The following is a 13932-nucleotide window of genomic DNA, read 5'->3' on the forward strand; positions in this document are numbered from 1 at the left end:
CCATGGGTCTGAAGCATCTTTATTATCTGGAAGCATGTTAGAAATCCAGAATCTCAGTTGTCATGCCAGACTTACTAAATCTGATTCTGCATTTAACAAGATCTCCAGATAATTTGTATGCACATTAAAGTTTGAGAAGTAATGATCTTCTGATGTCTTTCTTACTCACTCTGTTTTAACCACAATGGTTTTTGGTTATTTCTTATATAAAACCAGGAACATGCCTGCTTTAGTGTCTTTGTACTGGCTATTCCCTCTCTCCGGTATCCACATGGCTAATTCCATTATCTCCTTCAAGCTTTGTTCAAATATCACTATCTCATTGAGTCCTAACCTGACCACCCTGTCATATGTCATTTTGACTCACTCTTCTTGTCACACACGACCATGCCTTATATATTCTACATATTTCATTTCTATTGAACTCATGACTTTCTAACATACTATGCTATGTTCTTATTTGTTATGTATATCTACTTACTATTTGTTTATTTTCTGTCTTAACCCTCTTGAATATAAAAACCATAAGAGCAGGGTTCTTTGCCTGTTCAGTTCACTGATGCATTCCATTCACCTATAACATGGCCTGGCTTATAGTAGACACTCAATAAATATTTGTTGAGTAAGTAAGTGGCAGACAATGTGAAAATAATTGCTTGGACCTAAGCCCCAAACTTTAGGCTTTCAGTTGAGGCTGCAGTTGAATTTGGTTCGGTTCAACAAGGTACAAATTTTACAAGGCACAAATAGGGTGATACCTCCATTCCTAACTTTGCTGTTTTTGTCTAGTCTAAGTATCTTTCATCTACTTTTTCTCCTTTTCCTATTTTTTCGTATAGCATTGTTTTATATATGTATTTCAATCACAGTTGACATACACGTTTATATTAGTTTCAGGTGTATAACATAGTGATTAGACATTTATATAACTTATGAAATGATCACCTGATAAATCTGGTACCCACTCGACACGAAAATAGTTATTAAAATATTACTGACTATATTCCTCATGCTGTACTCTGCATACCCATAACTATTTTGTAACTACTAATTTGTATCTCTTAATTCCTTACACCTCTTCATCCATCCCACCTAACCTGCCCTATTTGGCAATCATCGAAATGTTCTCTGTTTTCTGTATATATGAGCTTGTTTCTGTTTTGTTTGTTCATTTATCCTGTTTTCTAGATTCCAGACAAAAAAGACTTTTGTCTTTTTCTGTCTCGCTTTCTCCACTCAGCACAATATCCTATAGGTCAGGTGTTCCCAACCCCTAGGCCACAGTTTGGCCACAGTCTATGGCCTGTCAGGAGCTGGGCTGCACAGTAGGAAGTGAGTGGCAGGAGAGTGAATGAAGCTTCATCTGTATTTGCAGCTGCACCCCAGCACTAGCATCACCACCTCAGCTCTACCTCAGATCATCAGGCATTAGATTCTCATTGGAGCACAGGTCCCTGGTGCCAAAAAGGTTGGGGACTGCTGCTGTAGGTTCATCCATATTATTGGAGATAGCAAGATTTCATTCCTTGTATGGCTGAGCAATATTCTATTGTATATATGTACCACCTCTTCTTTGTCAATTCACCCATTGATAGACACCTAGGTTGCCTCCATATCTTGGCTATTGTAAATCATGCTGAAATGAACATATGGATGCATATGTGCCTTTGGAGTAGTGTTTTGTTTTTGTTTTTTGCATAACTACCTAGAAATGGGATTACCGGGTCCTTCTTTGTCTCATTATAGACTTTTTTTAAAGTCTGTTTTGTCTGGTATAAATATTGCTACCCCAACTTTGTTTGTTTGTTTCCATTTTTACGAAATATCTTTTTTCATTACTTTCAGTCTGTGTGTGTCTTTTGATTTGAAGTAAGTCTCTTATAAGCAGCAGCACATATATGGGTCTTGTTTTCTTATCCATTTAGCCGCCCTAAGTCTTTTGGTTGAAGCATTTAATCTACTTACATTTAAAGTCATTGTTGATAGGTGTATAGTTATTGCTATTTTATTATTCATATTTTTAATCTTTTTTTCCTTCTTCTTCTTAAAGAAGTCCCTTTAACATTTCTTGTTACTGGTTTCGTGGTGATGAACTCCTTTAGGCTTTTTTTTTTTTGTCCAGGATGTTCTTTATCTGTCCTTCAATTCTAAGTGATAGCTTTGCTGGTAAAGTAATCTTGGTTGTAGGTCTTTGTTTTTCTACACTTTTTTGTGCCAATCCCTTCTAGCTTGCAAAGTTTCTGTTGAGAAATCAACTGACAGTCATATGGGAGCTCCCTTGTAGCTAAATAACTGCTTTTCTCTTGCTGCTTTTAAGATTCTCTTTGTCTTTAACCTTTGGTATTTTAATTACGATGCATTTAAGTGTGAACCTCTTTGGGTTCATCTTGTTTGGGACTCTCTGCGCTTCCTGGGCTTCTATGTCTATTTCCTTCACCAGCTTAGGAAAGTTTTCCATCATTACTTCCTTAAATAGGTTTTCAATTCCTTACTCTCTCCTCCTTCTGGTACCCCTATGATCCGGATGTTGATATGTTTGATGTTGTCCCAGAGGTCCCTTAAATTACCCTCATTGTTTTGGATTCTTTTCACTTTTTGCTGTTCTGATTGGGTGTTTACTGCTACCTTCTCTTCCAAATCACTGATTTGACCCTCTGCTCCATCTAATCTACTATTGATTCACTTTAATGTGTTCTTTATTTCAGTTGTTATATTCTTCATTTCTGTCTAGTTCTCTTTTATGTTTTCTATTTCCATTTTTATGTTTCTTATGTCTTTGTTGAAATTCTCACTGAGCTCATTGAACAACCTTATAACCTGTGTTTTGGACTCTGCTCTGGTAGATTTCTTGTCTGCATTTTATTTAGTTCTTTTTCTGAAGCTTGTTTTGTTCTTTCATTTGGGACATGTTTCTTTGTATCTCCATTTTGGCTGCCTCTTTCTGTTTGTTTCTATGTATTAGGCAGAGCTGCTACATCTCCCAGTCTTAGTAGGGTGACCTTATATAGTATGTGTCTTGTAGGACCCAGTGGTGCAGTGTTCCTGGTCACCTGAGTGTTCTAGATGTGTCCCTTGTATGGGCTGTGTCTTGGTCACTGTTTGCATGTCAATGGGAAAGATTGACCCTCTGGCTAATTGATTGTGAGGACTGGCTGTAACTACAGTGAAGGAGCTGTTGTTCAAGGGCTGATTCTACTGAGCAGTATTCATTTTAGTGAGACTCTGGTGCCTGCTAAGTTTGCCCTTTGGGTGTGTTGTTTGTGGAGATGGTTGGATGGTTCTCTAAGTGCAGTCCGAATCTGAACACTGGGTGTGTTGGTTCTAGGGCCTCTTGCGAAGGGCTCTGTTGCAGGCCAAGATCAGTTGCTGCCTGTGCTCTGCATAGAGCCACTTGGTATGAACTATAAAGTGATCTACAGATGGTTGTCACTTGTCGGGGACTTGGAGGTGCCTGCGAAAGGCTAAGCTGTGAAATGAGGCCAGCTGCTGCTAGTGTCAGGCTTAGGACTGCTTAGTAAGAGGTATGAAGCATGCTGAGGCCAGGTGTTTTTTGTTTGGAGCTTGTGAACCTTTGAGAGATTATCGGAAAGGCCTCAGCATGAGCCATAGGCTGTTTAAATGGAAAAGATATTGAAAGCAGCTTGGCTGGGCCTGGAAGCTTGGTGAAAAGGCATCTCAGGGAATCACCAGGGCAGGGCAAATGGTGTTAGCCAGGTTGATGATGACTCAGATATGGCACCTGCCTGCGTTTCCATGCTGCATTGCGGGGAGGGCTCAACAAAGGAACAATTGCTTCTGCCAGCATTTCTGTCTGGGAGAAAGCTGCCCCTTTAGCCCTCACCCTGGAGCCAGACAATTCAGTTCCTCCCTGTATGTCCCTGATGCTGTTCAAGCTGCTACCCCAGCACAGGAGCTCAGAGCGAGTATGTCCATCAGTGGGTAAGTTTTCAAATGGGCCCATTCAGAGGAACTCCTGGGACTCCAGCAGCCTTTCATCTCACTCAGCCACAATCTACACTGGTTTTCAGAGTCAGAAATTATGGGGACTTCTTTTCCCAGCACTGGAACCATGGATTGGGGAGCCTGGTGTGGTTTAGGGACCCCTCTCTCCTCAAGGGCGACCTCTGCAGCTGAGATAATCTCTCCTAATTTTAAACTGGCCCACATGGGTGTGGGACCAGCTCCTTCTGCATCTCGGCCCTTCTTACCAGTGTTGACGTGGTATCTTTTATATATCCTTAGTTGTAGGACTTCTGTTTGTCTAGACTTCAGGTGGTTCTCAATGATGGTTGAGAACCATCTGTAGTTTAGCTATAATTTTGATGTGGTCACGAGAGGAGGCAAGCACAGAGTTTACCTATTCCACCATCTTGACCAGAACCATTTACTTTTTTTTTTCATACAGAAAGCTGCATAAAGGTATGTACGTCTTCTCTGAGCCACTTTTCCTTTAATGTCCTCCTTTTCCTGAGCCAATAGGACTACATGATCAAAATATTCCTTTATGTTCTGAATCTTTTAAAAATATTATCTCATCTTTCTTTTCCTAACTGAAAATTGGCTACCCCTGAGGACAACACACTCTCTACAGAACAGTCACTTAGAAGATGTTTATACTTTCATAACCTACTAACCTCAAGTGGTGTTGGTGTTTTCCAGGCCTTTGTTCCTTCTCCATACTACCCAAATCTGCTCCTGGGTGATCTCACTTTTTGTCTCCTCCATTGTTGTTGTTAACCTCCTGATTATTCCTTCTCGCTATTTAATAACTGTGATAAGGTTCACTGTGCAAGTCCAGATAGAGACTTTAGTATTCGGGTCTCCACGATCTCCAGATCCTCAGTGATATTCTTCATCTCTCTACCTCAGCCACTCAAATTCCATGGTCACAGTCTTGTTTTGTATTTCCTCAAACTGCTTCATTTGTGAAGTCACTAATTCTAACAACTCGCTCTTGAATAATGACTTCCTGACTTCAGATTATCTACTCATTTACTTCCACTACAAGTCTTCTGGTCTCATCAGGACTTCAAGACAATGGGTCTCTCTTTTCTTCTTATAAATCATCTTCTGTTGCCAATTTCATCTGTGTTTAATATAGAACACATAGTAATTTTAATCACCCTTTTATTAGTACCCTAATCTCCCTTACCACTCGCCAGACCAATTTGCAAACCTTAATAAACCTATCTGAACAACTTCTTTTCTAGTTTCTTGAATCCTTCTTGAAGAAACCATGCAATTAAAAAAGCATGAACACTAAATTCATGTTCCTCATGAACTGATACCTCAGTACTGCCTGGGAATTCTATTATATTTTTTGGTCAACTCACTTTTCATTCTCTCCACTAATTATTTGTATTTTCTAAATCCTTCTTCACTCCTTTCTATCTGGGACTTAATGATGCCTTCTAATTCACCCAGTAAAAGAGGAAGATCAAGTTTGGCTTTCTCAGGAAGGCTACTGTGACTCTGCACAGTACTCCCTTTCTCCCTGCCCTGCCTCAATAAGCTTATCTAATATTATTATATAATTTAAATCACTCTTCTCTTCCTCTCTTTCCATACATATAATTTATTAAAAATTGTGTATTTTTCTTATATCAGTGTCACATACCAAGTCTTACGAGTTCTCTATTGTTCATCATTTCTATATCACTAGAATCTAGCATAGTATTTGGAATATACAGTAGGCAAGCAGAGAATAAGTGGATCAATGTCCGTTTTATTATATACTGTAATTGCTACTCTTTATGTATATATAACAGCACCACATGATTTGTATACATTAATTCCCAGCAAGCCTAAGAGGTAGACATTATTATTCTTCTGTTACAAATAAGGGAGTTAAGACTTTATGAAGTGTCAGATGTACACATAAACATGGTAGAGGATGGTGCAGTGCAGAGAGCAATTTGCTTCTCAATACACTGTCCTAAAGGCCTTCCATGTGTCAGGCTTGGGCATGCAGAAATGAGGCACCACCTCTTTCTTTTGGAAACTCAATTTGGTACAACAGTCCAACTTTATCATTCCAGTAACATAGGATAACAGTAAGACACAGTTTGAGAAAGCTTCTTAAAAGAGCACACATGTGGAGCACCCTGACTGATACACTAGGCTAGGAATAATAATCAAAGAAGGAATCCTGTTGCAGGTGAAGACTCTATTTCTCCGGTGACAAGCTAAGCCATAAGACATTATAGTAAGCCTCTTTTCCTTATAAAATGTTCCGTGCACAAGCAGTATATAAGTTAGGTGTCTTGGAGAATTAATTTTACATCAACAATTACAAAGAGAAAAATAAAGAGCAGAAACATAAAAAGGTTGTGCTACTGTTGAAACCAAAAAGGAGAAAAGCAAAATAAGGAAAGAAAATCTGTACACACATTTAAAATGGTAGCTGTAGAAAGCTGATAGAAAAAGGCAGTGGTCATGTGTGACAGTGAAAAAAAACAGGTCAGCACATAGAGTCAGACAGAATTGGTTCTAATCTCAGTCCTACAACTTCCTCGTTATGTGACTTCTTTAGGATCTCTAAGCTGTTGAAAAATGGCAATGATAATAAATGCTTAAAAATATTACCAATCTCATAGTGTCATTGCTAGAATTAAATATGTTAACATATACTTTGCTTAGCAAGTATTTAATAAGTGGGAGCTTTTATCGTTAATCAATGAAATCTATACCTGCCTAATATAGACCTTCTTTACTCTAGCTGTCTATCAGAAGCATTTGGAAAGTTTTAGCTCCAAAGAGTCTGAGTCAATATAGGTTTGGGATGGAGAACAGGCATTTTTATTTTTTAAAAAGCTCTGCAGATAATGCTGATGTACAGCCAAGGTCAAACTGCTAATGCAACTTTCATGTGCACAGTTGATTTTCAACTTTATGCATAAGGACCACCTGTTTAGCACCCTGGAAATGCAGATTCCCAGGCCTAACTCCACAGCATTTATCAGTGGATCAGGAGTGGGGCCCTAAAACTATCTGATGAAGAGGGACCCAGACAATACTTTGAAATACACTGGTCCCATTCGTACTCTATATATTACTAGTTCTCTGTGAACAAATTTGAAGGTCTGGCTCAAACTCACTGGAAAGGTAAAATATTTTAATGGACCTATGTTGACTGAACCATATTCTTTTTTAAAAAATAGATGTATAGTTGATTTTTTAAAAAGCATGCAAATGTTGAAAGAATACTTTAGTGATTTATACAGGCACATAACTCAGAAGTCAAGTTTTTCTCTTCCAAATCATCCAGGAAAATATGACTCTAAGACTCTGGTATGTATGTATGTATGTATGTATGCATGTATGTATTTTTCACAGAAGTCATTTCTGCTTTTAGCCTGCAGAAAATGAGCACAAACAGCTAAGCAATACAACCCTGGTAACTGAGGTTGGAAGCAGTATCAGGTGTTGCAATCAAGTAATCTGGACTCCAGTTTTCTGTGCAGAGAAGGATTCTTTGTGAGTTTAGATTCAACCACCAGGAAGTTCTATAGGCTTTGTTGAGCAGAAATGGACCGAACTGCCATATTCCTGCCAATAAGCTTAATAAGCTGGCCTCTTAGAGCCACAGCACAGCTCATAAGGGCCCCAAAAGAGTCAGAAGGCACAGAGCAAAGAGCGTGCAGAAAGGCCATTCCCAGGCACTAAGTGTTTGAAATTGGCATTTTTCAGAGCTTTTAGAAGAAGAGTAAATCTTCTTAAATCCTAGAATTGTGCAGACAATGAAGTATCTACAGGTTATAGAAATACCGCAGATAAAGCCTCCAAAGCCTCTGAATGTAAGGGAGTGCTATCAAGGAAGTTCTAGAATTTTCTATTGAAATTAATAACCTTGGCTCTGATCTAATATGGGACATAAAAAGAGTGGGATACAGAAGAGGTCAGCAGATGGCAGCCCTGGGTGATGAGGAGGAGAATCCAAATGGCCTGAGACAGATCTACTTCCCTTAGCCCACCAATTCCCTCTGCTCCGCCAAGAGATATCAAGAAGAGTACACATGCACGAGGTAATTATTTGTGGTTTTTGATATACATTCATACATAATAGTTTTTTGAATACTGTGTATGGTTGGTTCTTTTTTTTAGGCCATGTGTCATATTATCCTATATTGATCCTTTTGTTTCTTCTATATGTACATATAGATGGCTACCTTAGTAAAGCTTATTCTCTGTTAAGTGTGCTGTACTTTACACAACACAGTCCAACTGCCAAGCAGTTTTACGATGCTGACTAAAGCACTCTGTTAGGGTATATTAAAGAAAAAGGAGATTGACTCTCTTTGTATGTAATAATTGCTTCAAAATTCCATAAACTTATGGGTAATTGTCAGAAAATATCATTGTTCTAGAACGTTCAATTATGGTAGTGTTTTTGAGCATCTTATTGGTTGTTCATGAAAAAATTGAAGTTCCCTATGATAATGACAAGTATTGTGTTGAAAAGGAAAAATTATGAGTCATTTTATCAAATGTTCAACAACAGGGGGAAATGACCAGAAGAAGGTCAATGGCTGACAGAGGCAAAGAAGAGTGGTACCAAATATTACACATTAAATGAGGAAAGATTTTGCACTCAAGAGAAAAAGTAATATGTCTGGAGTTAGCAATGATGAGCTAAGAGATTTCCAAAGTGCCTTTTGCTCTCTGGGGTAACAGAACCAGCGTATATGAGTATAAACAGTCAGTACCTAACAGGTCTTCAGGGGAAGCTATGCCCCAACTTGGTTTTGTTAGTGTAAGACGTTTAAGGAAACATTGAATGAGAAAGATGTAGATAAATATGTTTACCACAAGACTAGGATTCTCAAGAGCTCTGGAATGGATTGACAGGAAAATCAACTTGAAAAAAAAAAAGAGCAAAAAGAAAGAAATCGTAAAGTTATGTGTAGATAGTGGGATTGACAAAGTGTTTTTTTTTTTTTTTTATAGTGTCTTGCATTTGCCCAGTGACCAAGCATAAAAGTGGTAAGGAACATAGTTATAATGATAGTCTTCGAGGCTATCATTTTTGAAAGACAGATGAGGCTATTAGATTCAGCATACAGATAATATTTTCCTGAATTTGTCTGCTGTTTTGGTTTGGTGTGGTTGTTTTTTTTGTTTTGGTTTGGTTTGTTGTTGTTGTTGTTGTTATTTTTTAATAATAAATTCTCCTTAGTAGGAAAATATTTGGCTCTGGAGATTTTTAACCTCCAGGTGTAATCTCAGTTGCTCAATACTCTGAACAAGCTATTGAGGGCATTGAACTTGGATAAAAATAGTCTTTAATTACAATTCTTCAGGGGTGATTGTAGGGTATTAGTTCTATCCTGAATTCTTACCTCATTATTTCATTTAACCCCAAACAATTCAGCAATTTAGATATCATATAACACATTTGAATGATGAGGCTAAAATAACTGTTTCAGGAGGAGAGACTTGCATGGATTCCAAACCTGTTCTCAACAGGAAGAAGGCATTGAGGAGGTAATCGCTGGTGCCTAGAGTTCTGCTTAAAGTCAGATTTAGGGAGAGTCTGGAGAAAAGTGTGATCTGCTGTCATGTCAGCAGTAGTACAACATCCTCTTCAGAGAGTGATCAAGATGGTTCAGGAATACACTTTTCTCAAAACACTAACAAATTTTTGAAACAATTAGGAATATTTTATTTTTATATTTGTCCCAGAACACATACACTTGGATAAGTATGCAGGCTGATAAGGAGGTATATGATTGTCATGTTGCTGACATTAAAATTATTGATAGTTAAAAAAATGATAGTAAACTCCCAAGGGGTTATATAGCAACTGTGAAGGTGATTGCTTGCAGAATAAATTAAAAAAAATAAAAAAAACATTACTCGGCAAAATTTGTATGGCTCTTTATTTGACAACTGAATTGAAGTTATACCACCAAAGAAGTCATTCAACTTTATGCATTACTATATCTTTATTAAAAAAATAAAGAAAGAGATATAAAATATGACATTAAAGAATGGAAAATGCAAGTATGTCATCAGACTTACATCTGGCATCATCTGCACTGTAGAGAAGAGGTTTCTTTTTTTTCCTAACCATCTCCCAGATGCAATGAGTCTTCAACTGTGCTCTGGAGGTAATAGTTTGCTGCCCTTTCTCTAGTAACTGAAGGCTTTTATTCCATAGGATCTAGGGTCTGGGTGGGGCTTTCTGCTTTTCCGCAGAAAAGACCTCTTTCCTTTTCTAGGCCTGCACCACTGAGAGAAACTCTCCAGTTACCAGCCCTGTCAGCAATCTTTCTCATTACCATCCACTGGAAGCCTGTAGGGAAGAGACTGTAAGTGGGTGCAGATTCCCCTTGCCTCTGTGACTCCCAGGGTGTCTTCTCTCTTATAATTTCCTTTAGCAATTTATAAACATTTTAGCCGAGTTCTTCTTACCTGCTTGTATGTACCTGGCATCCATCCCTTCCTATTCTCACACTCTCAACCGCAAGTGAAGCATGCTCATCTCTGTTTGGAGAGAACTCTTTCCTTGGAGTTCATGCTACTAGTTGCCCTGTGAACCTGGCTTCCTGATGGGTCAAGAGAAGTTATAATTTTGCAGTTTATCAGGCTTTTTTTGTTTGTTTCCAAGGTGGGAGCACCACTCTCCCTATTCCATGTCCTAGTCAGAAGCACAAGGCTTTGTAACTTCTTTTAATAGTTACTGTCTTGCTCTTTTCCTGCTGCGTTTTGGGTAAGGTCTTCATTATGATCTCCGAATTTACCCAGTCCAAAGTTTATTTTTTAGTTGTTTTTATAATTATAAGTTTTGTCCAAGACTAACTTTTTCTCATTTTTATGGTCTTGATTTATAGCTGATTGTTTTTGATTCCTAGTGTTTATTTTTTTATGGATGTCATTTCTTCCTCTCTTTGATGATATTTAATATATTTATGTTAAAGTGATTTTTAGATTGCTCTATTATTTTCAATTCATTGAGAGTGATTTTGTCTTTTTGATTGTAATTTCTGTTAATCAACTTCCTCAATAGTTTTTCAATTATTTGGAATACTAATTTTCAGGGCCCTCCTTTTTTTGAGTAGTTGATTTTTTCTGTGTGTGTGTGTGTGCCCATTAGCTTTCCCTAGCAATTTTATTGGTCTCTATCCCTGCATCCCAGATTTATGTTTAACCAAATATCTGAGTATCCCATGGCCCAGTCAAATTGACAAATAAAATTAATTGCTCTGTTTCTTTTCATTTAAAAAAATATTTTTAAATATTTTATTTGTTACTTATATAAGTTTGGTGTGGGAAAAAACACTTAAACATTGAATCCACACTGCTATTTTGACCAGAAATCTAGGTGAGATCAAGTTTACACTTCCATCTAGTAATACTACTTGGATAAATGTACATAGTAAAAGGTATATGGTTAACAACACAAATAAATACTTGAACCAATACTACAACTTAGATAATTGTACACAGTAAATAGTGCATGGAATTTTACCACAAAGATAATGAAGATGGATAGATAGATAGATGATAGATAGATGATAGATAGATAGATAGATAGAAAGAAAGAAAGAAAGAAAGAAATAGAGATCCCAGTTCCAGCAATTACTCACTCTTTGGTAGTTCATGACTCCTCAAATTTTTTCAAGTTCTTTAAACTCAATGTCTCAATCTCCTCAGCTATGTAATGGAGATAATAAATACTACCTATTTTATAGGATTGCTGTAAAAATCATATAAAGAGCTTAGAATGGTGTCTGATATATAGAAAACTCTTAATAGATGTTGTCTCTTATGTTGTTATTATTATTATTTGTATTTATATGTGTATACACAATCAAATGGCATGTATGTCTTTCTTTGCAATCACTTATTTATTCTTAGGGCAAAGCATGGAATGAGAACTAAGTATTCAAAGCCTTGTACATTTTTGCCCTGTACCTTTATTTCTTTATACCAGCTGTCTTGATTGCAAACATTGTGCATTAAGCTCTTTACCCATTAGCCTTAGAAACCTAAGTCTATAAAATGGTCAAGTCTGTTCATACACACACATACAAAGAGAATTTTAAATATGCCTATTAATGAAATTATGTTTAGTTTTTAGTTTTAATGACTATTAAATATATACATTTTTATGCTGTTTAAAATTTGATTGTTTGGTCATCTCAAGCCTTCAATACCCCTCTACAATACACACTTAGATATGCAATTTATAGATGGCCTTAAATCTTATGTAACCGAGCAAATAGAAACTATCAGACAGAAACTCCTTAAACTTCCCAAACAAATCTCCAGGTTTACCTATATCTACATTTATCTCTTTATTAGAAGGGCAATAGCCTTATTATCAGCTTTAGTTTCCAGGCCCTTCTACATTCTCAAGAACCTTATCCATCTTCCTTTTTTCTGTTACCATTAACCTTACCTTCTTTACTAGCTTCTCTCCATCAACATTTCAAAATTAATCTCTCCAATAGTAAAACCAAAACACAAAATACTTCTGACCGAGTTCCCCAGCACAGATCTCTCTATGCTCCTCTTTATAATCGAATTTCTTGAATGAATTTTTCATAATTGCTGTTTTTATTTCCTCTCCTTTCTTTCACTAACGATTAAACACACTTCATTCTATCTTCTGCTCTGAATATGCCAGAATAAATGTTTTCACTGAGGTCACCAATGTTCCCCTTGGACACTATCCAGTTCTCATGATGATCCTTCTCACTAGTATTTGATACTTTTCACTTGTCCTTCCCTCAGCCACCACTCTATCAACCACAGATCCCCCCTTTATATTTTTTACCTAAATTCAAAAATGTTGTTGTTCCTTTAATTCTAGGCCCATTCTCGTTCCTGTTTACAAATTGTCCTTAATGATCTCTCCTAGTCATTCATACAGCTTTGATTACCATTCATCTGCTGACAATTCCAAAATACATATTTACACTGGTTTCCTGTACTTCAGGTCTACAATCACTGCTGAGTTGGTTTTCTCTACTTGGATCTCAAAGACGCTTAAAATTTGACAGATCCAAATAAAATGAATTCTTTTTCTCCCCAAAACTGTGATTTCTTCAGAATTCTCTGTCTTAATAAATAGTACAATTGGCTGGCTGCTCATTTCTTCAAACAGGAAATCTAGAAATAATCTCAAATATTCCCTCTCCCTCACCTTCCTTTACGTACCTTATCAATTCTATCACCTGAATAGCGTTCACAGTTTCCCACTTACATCCATTTCCATTGTCACAGCCCTAGTATACACTACCAGCATCCTGGTTTGAAGGGTGTGAGCACCACTGAATGACTGCAATAACCTATTAACTGCTCTTCTTTCTAACAAACAGGCATACCTCATTTTATTGCACTTTGCATTATTGCATTCCATCGATGTTGCGTTTCTTATAAATTGAAGTCAAGACCTCCGCCAACAAAAAGATTACAACTCACTTTGCTGCAGTGGTCTGGAACCAAACCTACAATATCTCTGAGGTATGTCTGTATTTATTTTTCATTCATTCATTTATTTACAAATGTTTATGGAGTATTTACATGTGCAAGATTACCCATGTGCCAGGCACTCTAACAAATTTAAAAAAAAATGCTATAAATCACTTTTAAAATAGGTAGGTGAAAAATGCATAAAAAATCACTTTGAGTCAGATAGTGATGGCTGCAGCAAGGGTATTACAAAGAAGTGCTAGAGAAGTTCAGAAGAAAAGTACTACTTCCATTTTGAGGGGAAAAGGGGAAGAGGTGTCATGGAATAGAGAGTGAGCTGAACTCTACATTTTTTGATTTGAGACTATTCGGCTGGAAAAGATAAAGGGAAAGAAGTATTTGGAGAGGGAATGCTCCAGGAAGAGAAAACAGAAAGAATTAAGACCTGTAGGGTGTATGAATGCAAATGATTGATTTTGGCTACTAGGCAGGATGCTTGGAGGTGTTTAGTAA

The 13932-nt window shown here is 37.2% G+C and overlaps 1 protein-coding gene across 1 annotated transcript in view; it reads left to right on the forward strand.

Annotated features, from left to right (window-relative positions):
• Positions 1–13932, forward strand: part of NLGN1 (neuroligin 1) — a 995729-nt gene that overhangs the window by 197514 nt on the left and 784283 nt on the right. The window contains exons 3-5 of the mRNA XM_023524764.1: positions 8947–8982; positions 10221–10310; positions 13326–13470. The gene's annotated coding sequence lies outside the window, so the exon portion shown is untranslated. The remainder of the gene's footprint in view (positions 1–8946; positions 8983–10220; positions 10311–13325; positions 13471–13932) is intronic.

Source organism: Pteropus vampyrus, unplaced genomic scaffold (assembly GCF_000151845.1).
Source record: "Pteropus vampyrus isolate Shadow unplaced genomic scaffold, Pvam_2.0 Scaffold12, whole genome shotgun sequence".
In the NCBI taxonomy this organism is placed as follows: Eukaryota; Metazoa; Chordata; class Mammalia; order Chiroptera; family Pteropodidae; genus Pteropus; species Pteropus vampyrus.